This window comes from Humulus lupulus, chromosome 6 (genome assembly GCF_963169125.1).
Source record: "Humulus lupulus chromosome 6, drHumLupu1.1, whole genome shotgun sequence".
Lineage (NCBI taxonomy): Eukaryota > Viridiplantae > Streptophyta > Magnoliopsida > Rosales > Cannabaceae > Humulus > Humulus lupulus.
This window is the reverse complement of record NC_084798.1, coordinates 59582067-59592475: the sequence shown is the minus strand read 5'-3', so window position 1 is coordinate 59592475 and position 10409 is coordinate 59582067.

Here is a 10409-nt window from a genome sequence, read left to right as displayed (position 1 = left end):
TAGCTCTATCAGGTCTCCTTCTAGTTCCATCTCCTCGATTTCGATCGGTACTCCTCGTACTATTCGTGATGATAGAACTACTTTTCCCGAAGGAAATTCTATCACAAACCTAGTTCTAAATATTTTACAAGGTTTGGCTAATTTCTCTATCATCCCTAACGAGATATACGAGTGTGTTGCTCTCGAATCAAACAATACTGAACATATACTATTGACGATAGGAATCTAACCTATGACTACTTTGTTACTAGCTTCGGTTTCTCCCTGGGTCAAGGCAAAGACTTTGGCTAGAACCATCTTGTTGTCCCTCTTTTCTTCTTGCTCGAGCTACAGACACTCCTTTTCTGATGACCTTCCTGGCCACAGTTGTAACAACCTTTTGGTGTTTGCACGACACTCCCCAGGATGTCTTTTCTGGCACTTGGAGCACTGCAGGTATTCTACATAACCCGACCTTTTACTTCCATTATTTGTCCACGCTCTTTCGTCATTGTCGGCCTGCTTACTATTAGGATGCTTCCTTTTCTGGCCATTACTGTTGTGCTGGTGGTTGTTATTGTGGTTTCGACCATTCTGAGTCTGATTCTGCTGTTTGGGTTCAGACTTGTTGGCCTCCTCCTTATTAACATTTTCTTGGAATCTTTCCACTTCTATAGTTGTTTCTAGGGCATCGGCATAAGAAGTGGTTCTAGGATTTGCAAGCTTGAATCCTAACTCAATCTTAGGTCTGAGTCCCTTGGTGAACTTGGTAACCCTCAAGAAATCGGTTGGGGCCAATTCTGGTGCGAGCTTGGCTAGTCGATCGAATTGTCGAGCATACTCGACTACTATCAGATTGCCCTTCTTCAGATTGGCAAACTCTTCTACCCTTGTAGCAATAACAGTCGAGTTTTAATACTTTTTGTGAAACAGCTCCACAAATCTAGCCCAAGTCATGGTGGTGACGTCATGAATTTGCTGTACTAAGTCCCACCAGATTCTAGCATCCTTTTTAAGAAGAAATGCAGGATATGCGATATGCGTTGTTGAGGTTCATGTGTGCAAGAATGGGCTCTACATTCCTGAGCCATTCTTCTGCCTCAAAGGGGTCGGTTGTCCTTTCAAAGTTTGGAGCATGCTACTTATAGAAATGCTCATAGATTGGCTTTATGTACTGAGCTGGATAAGGCGCATAGTTTGCCATCGTCCATCCCCCATATGGACCTACTTGCTGGGGTGTTTGAATCGTCGGCTGAGGTTGCAGTTGTGGCTGAGTCTGAGGCTGCGACTGAGTCTGTTGTCATTGTTGCTGCAGTAGTTCTTCCACTTGTTGACGTAGACAGATAATTTCAGTGGTGTTGTCCACAGGAGGTGGTACATTTCTATTGGTAGTAGCAGTAGTAGTAGCACGTGTTCCCCTTCTTAAGACTGGAGGGGCTTCGTTAGTCTCGTTGGCGGCGCTAGAGGCATTTCCATTCGTTCGTGCAGACCTTCATAGTGACATCTTCAGCAAAGTTCTAACAGTTGAGAAACACATGATAGAACTTACCCTAATAGGCTCTAAGGCAAAACTTAGTCTAAGCAAACATAACTCAGACCTATCAGTTATGATTTTTCATGAAAAATTTATATAATCCATCTTTATAATTAGGGTGTGTTTTTATACTTCGAAAAAAATAAGTCATCTTTATTATTTTCTAAGTATGTTTCTAACCATTCTATATGACTTAATTCTCAGGCTCGAAACTCCTCAATGTTCCAAAGTTAACCATATTGAGGGAGGACTGGGATCAGTAAAATCGTTCCCACTACTATGGCCCCCTAAACTCTCAATAAAAAACCCGGTCCATTGATTTGTATCAACCCTCACTGAATTCAATCATTATTTATTTATTCCAAATTTATTATGATTGTAGAAAAAATCAAACTCATACATGTCATTCAAAAATAACAACTTTATTCATTTGGAAAAAGATTTTCACTAAGTACAATCTTAAATTTAAAGATAAATAAAGAAATGAATAAACTAAACTAAAAATAACTAGGGTAAATCTAAAATCAGGATCCTCTACATCTGACCCTTCATCTAACATATCATCGTCTATTTCTTCATAATCATCATTACTATGAGCCTCGCAACTACCTCGGAGAATTTGCATTAAGATATTATGCTTTTTTTCATCAGTGAATTGAAATTCAAACTTAGAGGTGAACCTTAGTATAAGAAAATAATATCTCATGGCTACCGGTAAATCATCTTCATCATCTATAGTCTCCCATAATTCTTCTAATGTTGAAATTATAGAAGGAAAATCATTAAAAAGCCTAATTACTTGGACATATTGTTTCGTGGCTCTCATCATAATTTTCTTAGTAGTTTGAAGGTAAAGTGTCTCCTTGTGAAATAGGATTAATCTTTTAGTGATTCTATCTAGCACACCTATTGTATTCCTTGGTTCTTTAATCCTTTTCAATGCCTTAACAGCTCAGATATCTTGATAAGTCAAAGCTCCATTCATTTTGACTAAAAACATAATGACTAAAACGTTAGCTATTAAAATAAACATACTATTCATAACATAAACACTTATATTGGTGGTTAGATCCGGAGCTTGTGCGTGTGTATCAAGGAGAACATCATGCATAGGAACTGTGGGCTCTAATACCAGCTGTAATGACTCGACTAATTCAAGACCTCAGACCATTAAAAACTACTAAGACATAGCTACTATTTTGGAGTACATATATACATAAAATACTAGAACTTTATTAAAAATCCAAAATAGTGTACGGAATACAAAATATGGTATGGGATCCCATTGTTATTTATATAAAAGCATAAACATAATCTTTAATTAATTATTTAAAAACTAAGTGCGGAAATACATAAGAACATAAATTAAAAGACTTGAAACCACTTCATCTTCAATCTTCCAGTAGTCCAGTCAATCAGTCCATCCCCAATACACATGCCAAGCTGCCACGAATCCATCCCGCCTTCCAAGTTTATTTTCCTGCACCATCTAAAATAAAAGGAATGAGCCTAATGCCCAGCAAGGAAAATCTACTAAAAACATATATCATAAGTCATAAGACTATATCATAAAACATATACTATAAAACATATGATGTAAATGCGTATATCATATAGGACTACAATATTAATGACCATTAACTCATTACCGTAGTATATGATAAAACCATCTAGGTCCTCAGTCTACTAATCGAGGTAGGTTAGATAAAAAAATAGTATATGATAACCCATCTAGGTCCTTAGTCTACTAATAGAGGTAGGGTAAATCATATCTCTAAACCACGATAATGATAAAAATATTGGGGTTTGCTATCAAAGCAACTATAAGCCCCAAGTGACTACAAAACATATTCATACATATATACATAGCACATATCATATCATGGCATATAAACATATCATAACACATATAATCTAACCTATTTTCCTTACCAAAAACTAGGATAATGGAGACAAGAACGGGATTGAAAACTCCTAAAATCAACAATAAGAACCATGAGTTTCTAAAGAAAAAGAGATCTAAACCATCAAGATAGAAACTTACCAAAGAAATTTATGTTTCAAGAACTTAAACACCAAACCAAAAGCCATAATGATGAGTTAGAATATGAAAGAAAATAAAAGAACTATGATGAACTAAATCTGAGGATACGAATACCTTGATAGACTAGAACTTCGATCTACACCTCGATACTGAAATGTCACTCTATCTTACTTCCCAAGTGTTTATAAAGCTTAGATTGAAAAACTTTTAGATCCCAAAACCCTAGTATTTTCTCTCTAGAATTTTCTTAGTAGCTTGGAGGCTCTAAAGAATGCTTGAATGATGAATGAAATTGCTGAGTACTAGGTCCTATTTATAGATTTCAAGGAGTGAAACTAACCCCTTTTTAAAATGAATAAATAAATGAATATAAATTGAATAAATTTGAATTTTCAGTTCAACAAATGCCCAGAACTCGGTCAAAAACGTTCAAGAGCAAGTCCAAGTGTTTGAGGGTTGTTTCTAATTTAAATCCACAAAATTTCAAAAATGGATCAAGAAGCTAATATATCGCCTACCCTAGGTGATATATCGCCCTTACCTATGTCCCGATTTTATGTGGTTTCGTTTGTACGAAGTCGACGTGTTTTTCGTATCTTGCATAGGCGACATATCGGCTCCTATAGCTGCGATATATAGGCATGCGCTGATATATTAAACACATTTTTTCACACTTTCAACATATTTGAAGTTTGGTAAAACAACCTTGACTAAGTAAAACGTGATCCTAACAGCTGCTGGAAGGTTCTAGAGCTTCTAGATTCATCCATTATTGATTTATTCATCTAAAATCCTTAAATCTTTAAATAAACATGTATGTGACAAGTGTCATGCTCTTAATAATTCTATCTAAACCTTAGGTTATAATAAATAATATTTCAAGGACAAGCTATATTAATCAAACCTTATGTTAAAATTAATATTTCTAAACTATAGGTTAAACTTATAAAATCCATAACTATTCTATGAGTTTCCAACTACATCTCGGCTTGAACCAATATCCACGAAAACTGAAATACTACAAGCTACTACTACTATCTAGCTAAGAAAAATTTCAAGACGCTACAGAAGAAATTTGGGGAGAAGGGCAAGTTGAGCCCTAGGTTTGGTTGACCATTTGAGATCCTGGAGCGAATCGGTCAGGTGGCCTATAGGTTGGCCTTACCCCTGGCACTGTCTAGTGTGCACAATGTATTTCATATCTCCATGTTGAGGAAGTATGTATCAGATGAGACTCATGTATTAAGTTATGAGGATTTGGAACTGGAGACAGATTTATCCTATGAGGAGCAACCAATTCATATTTTAGACAGGAAGGACAAGGTCTTGAGGAACAAGACTATACCTATGGTTAAGGTATTATGGAGGAACAACAAGGTAGAGGAAGCGACCTGAGAGCTGGAAGTAGATTTGTGGGACCAGTATTCCAAGCTGTTTAGGTAAAATTTTGAGTACAAAATTTTTGTAAGGAGGGGATAGTTGTAACATCCCAAATTACCTAATAAGGCTTAGAGCCTTGATTAGGGGGCCAGGATGGAAAATTATTTGCATATATGTAATTTATTTATGGAATATGTGTTTATGTGATATATATGTGTATCATTATATGATTGCATGAGTTATATTATAATATGGCTAGATATGCATTATTAGGTGTATTAAATATGCATATGGGCCCGTTTCTTATTAGAAGGGTAATTTTCGTAATTTGGCCCATTACGGGTATATTTGGAATATATATGTGAGACCACATTATTATGTGGATATATTTAGGTTACTTGACACGAGGTGATCCAAGGGAGCAAGTTAGCGGGAAAAGTCTCAACGTGACCAAATACCTGACTCAGGGTGAGTTAAGGGGTATTTTGGGTATTTAGTGCATTATTGGGATATTGGGTAATGGGAATAAATATTCGAGGATATATTCAGAGTTAGTGAGATTAGGAGGGAAATTAAGGGATTTTGACCATTTTACCATCGAGGACATTTTTGGTACCCCAAGCCTCAGGATTTACTTAGAGTTACTTGAACTCTAAGTAACCTCACAAAACAAAAAACACTTAAAACGCTTTGCAAACTCTCTCAACTCTCTCTCTCTCTCTCTCTCTTTCTCTCTCATTCATTCATACTCTCTCTCTCTCTCCCTCTCTCTCTCAATTCCTTTGGAATTTCTTGTGATCTAAGAGGAATCCAAGCTAGCTTAGGCTTGGGATTGCGTGGAGAAAAGCTTAGCATTCTTTTGGGCAACAGAGGTATCAATTTCTAGTCTTAATTTTATGTGTTTTCTCTTGTTTTAGCTAAGTTTTAGAGTTTTGAAAACTCAATTATTAATTTGGAGATTTGGTGAGGTTTTGGCCAAGTTTAAGCTTGGGTTTTCTGGGTATTGAAGTGATGAGTTGATTGAGAACTTTATTTTTGGGATTCGGCTATGTTTGGATAGATTTTGGTGAGATTTGGCTTGAAGAAACGAGGGGAAAATCTGGATTTTCATGTTGAGCCGCAACCCTGTTCTTGGGGTCTGCAACTCTCATGAACAAAGGGAGGAGGTGCTGAACCTCCATTTGAGTCGTGATGCTTGTAGGGGCACGCCGCGACACGTGTGTTCAGAGGACTGTTGGGAATTGTGCCCTTAAAGAAATTATAGTTGACAATGGTTTTAATCAAATGAATGAATGAATTGAATTATTGAGTATATGTAGCTTATGTACTATATTATTGTTAATGATATTATATAATTATCAGAAAATTCCCAAGTTCATTTTTGTGCTCTCAATCTCATATTATTATGAGAGGATCGAGATTGACATAATGGACTTAAATAGTTCGTAGTAAAATAAAATTGTGGAATCTTTAGATTAATTACTGCTAGTATGGTCCACTATTATTATGAATACATGTGACCTAGATCCGGGTTACTAGTGTAGTAGGACACTTTAGTGGAGGTACTTTGCAGACTGAGAGTATGTAAAACTGGACCAAATGTGATTTGATAATACTTGTTTAAATACCATTTCAAAGTATTATAAAACGCATCAACTGATGATCATATACAAACTGAACTTCATCTTGAAGTTACTATGAACTCCTATATATGTCATTTGATCCTTTGATTCATGCGTTATGGTTTGTCATAATGATCAGGCTGATAACTATTGTTTTGGGGACTCAATGATGTATATGGCTGGGGACATAGCTTAAGAGATATGGAATATATACCTTCTTATAGATTGAATGATGGTTCCCTATTGGATTGACTTTTGGAACTGAAAATTTTATTGACGTCAAATTCATAATCAGATTATGAATTGACCTTCACTAGTAAAGTCAATGGTACACTAGGAAATAAGATACAATTAAAAGGGTAAAACAATAATTTTATTCTCCCTTAATTATGAATCATCAATAGATGATTAATTTGTATGTAATGATTATATCAATGGACACTTTATGGTTACAATAAAGTACTCAGTTGATGCGTGTCGTATACCACAACAAATTTAACAATTATTTTTCTTTCAACACTTCCAATTATTTTAGTATAATAGCAAGCATAGGTCGAACCCACGAGGACTATCGTTCACTTTATTATTCACTAATTAGCACTAAGAATTAAAAAAGGAATTTAGATTTTGAATGCAAAATTAAATAACATAAACTAGAAAGCAAACAAAGATTGTTATTATAATATTAAGAAACAGTTAAAGGTTAATCTCAACCCTCAACAATCATTCCCAATCACTAATAATAAATATTATTCAAATTTCTCAATTAAACTATTAACCCCGCAGATAACGCTGAACCAGAAAAATATACCAATCTCCCTATTACAAGTAATCAAGGCGAAGCGCTCAGTAATTAACTCTTTTAGCTAAGCAATAAATCTATGAAGCATACAATCTATTTAAGATAGGTAAAGCGTTAAGTCCTATGGAGATAAGTTAATCTAGGCAATAAATTAATGAAGCATATAATTCATTTAACCTAGGTTCTATTTTTCATCACAATCAACAATTCTTTTGACATTACTATCAATTGCAATTTATCACATACACTTAGAATTCTAAACTATTAGGTGAGTAGTAATTCTAAGATGTCAACTGAACAATGTAAAACCTTAATTAGTTGGCCACCTAACGAGAAATCACAAAATTCATCACATTGAAATGGACAAATAGAAACAATTCAATATTGAGAGAAATTAAAGAATAATACTCATTATCAATAATCAAGAATTCATGTCTTGGGTTTTGAATTAACCCTTAACCTAAAAGAACCTATGTAATGACCCAACTATTTCTAAGACATTGGACCATTAAAAACTACTAGACATAACAACTATTTTGGGAAACTTACATAAGAAATAACATAACTTTATTTAAAACCTCAAAATAAATATTGTGCAAAATACAAAGTAGAATATGAAATATAAAATACGGTATGGGTACCCATTGTTTAATACATAAAAACATAAACTTTAATTTTTTAAATACTAATTGCGGAAATACATGAAAACATAATTCAAAAGACTTAAAAATAATGTCATCCTCGATCGTCACGCTGTCCATTCAATCCATTCATCCTTAACACACAAGCCAAGCTGCTATGAATCTTTCCGCCTTCCATAATCATTTTCCTGCATCAAGCTAAAAATAAAGGAATGAGCCTAATGCCCAGCAAGGAAAATCTACTAACAACATATATCATAAATCATAAACATAAGACTATATCATAAACATATACTATAAAACATATGACTATAAAAATTTATATCATATAGGACTACAATATTAATGGCCATTAACTCATTAACATGGCATGTGATAAAACCATCTAGGTCCTCTGTCTACTAATCGAGGTAGGTTAGATCACAAGGTAGTATATGATAACCCATCTAGGTCCTCTGTCTACTAATCGAGGTAGGGTAAATCATAACTCTAAACCATGAAAATGATAAAAATTCTTGGGGCTTGCTATCTAAGCAAGTCATATGCCCAAGGACTACAACATATTTATACATATACATATCATAGCATAAAACATATAAACACATATAATCTATCCTATTTTCCTTACCAAAAAATTGGGATATGGAGACAAGAACGAGATTTGGAACACTCCTAAAACCAACAATAAGAATGGTGAGTCTCTAGATGAAATGAAAACTAAACCATTGGAGTAGAAACTTATTGAAAAGAACCTTAAGTTTCAAGAAACTTAAACACCTAACCAATAATCATAAACAAGAGTTAGGATCTAAAAGAAAATAAAAGAAAACTAAAGAACCATAAAGAACTGAACTTAAGAATAGGAATACCTTGGAGGATCTATGACTTGATCTATACCTCGATATCGAAATAACACTATATCTCACTTCCCAAGTGTTTAAAAAAGCTTAGAATGGAAAATATTTTACCCCAAAACCCAAGTGGTTCTCTCTATAATAAACTTAACAACTTGGAGGCTCTGAAGAATGCTTGAAGAATGAAGGAAATGGCTGAGTACTAGGTCCTATTTATAGAGTTCAAGGAGTGAAACTAACCCCTTTTAATTTGAATAAATAAATGAATATAAAATGAAAAAGATTTGAATTTTCGCTCAACAGACACCCAGAACTCGGTCAAAGTCATTCAAAGGCAGGTCTAAGTGGTTAAGGCTATTTTTAAATTTAAAAATCCTCAAGATTCAAAAATACATTCTCAGAGGCGATATATCGCCTACCCTAGGCGATATATCGCCTACCCTAGGCGATATATCGCCTAGACCATTTTCCCGAACCCCGTTCGTTCGTTCGTGCGAAGTCGACGTGTTTTCCATATCTTTCGTAGGCGATATATCGGCCCCTATAGCTGCGATATATCGACATATGATGATATATCAAACACATATTTGCACTTTTTCAGCATATTTTGAATTGAATAAACAACTTTGACTTAGTCAAAACTTGATCCTAATAGCTACTGGAAGGTTCTAGAGCTTCTAGATCTTTCTTTTAATTAAACTATTCATCTAAAATACTTAAATCCTTAATAAAAATGATTATGACAAGTGTCACATTCTTAATAATTCTATGTAAACCTTAGGTTATAATAAATATATTTCTAGGACCAACAATATTAATCAAACCTTATGTTATAATTAATATTTCTAAACTATAGGGTAAACTTATAAAATCCATAATTGTTGCTATGAGTTTCCAACTAAGTCCCGACTTGAACCAAAATCCACAGAAACTAACATACTACAAACTAATACTAACTACTACTACTACTACTATATAGTTAAGTAAAATTCTGGGACACTACAACCTACTCCATAATAGTAATTATAATCACAAATATAATTATAATTAAGATTAAAGAGATTGAGGGAAGAAAAAAAACTAGATTGATGAACAATAGTGTTGTAGTCTTGTCTCCAGCCCTTTCTTAGTCTTTTTCTCTCCTAAACTGTAATAAAAACTTTATCTCAAATTAACCCTAATAATCTTTTATAGTCCCCTTTAAATTCTATTTAAAATCTAATTCAACATCTGAAAACAGTGTAACAGGTCGCGGCCTGAATTTCTGCATGCCGCGACCTAAAACAAAATATAGGCAAAACTGGCCACATAGGCCGCGACTTGAAAAAACTGGGTAGCGGCCCAACTTCACTTTTCTACACAACAGGCAGTGACCTAAAAAATCTGGGTAGCAACCCGTCTGGTACATAAAATCTAAAACGTCAATTCCAATTAAAGTGTCACGACCTGAATTTTATGGGCCGCGACCTATCTTCAATTCTCGACCTTAGATAGCTTGTACGCTGCCACCACTTCCACACTTTAATCCTGAAAGCCTGGAATTCTCCTAAAAT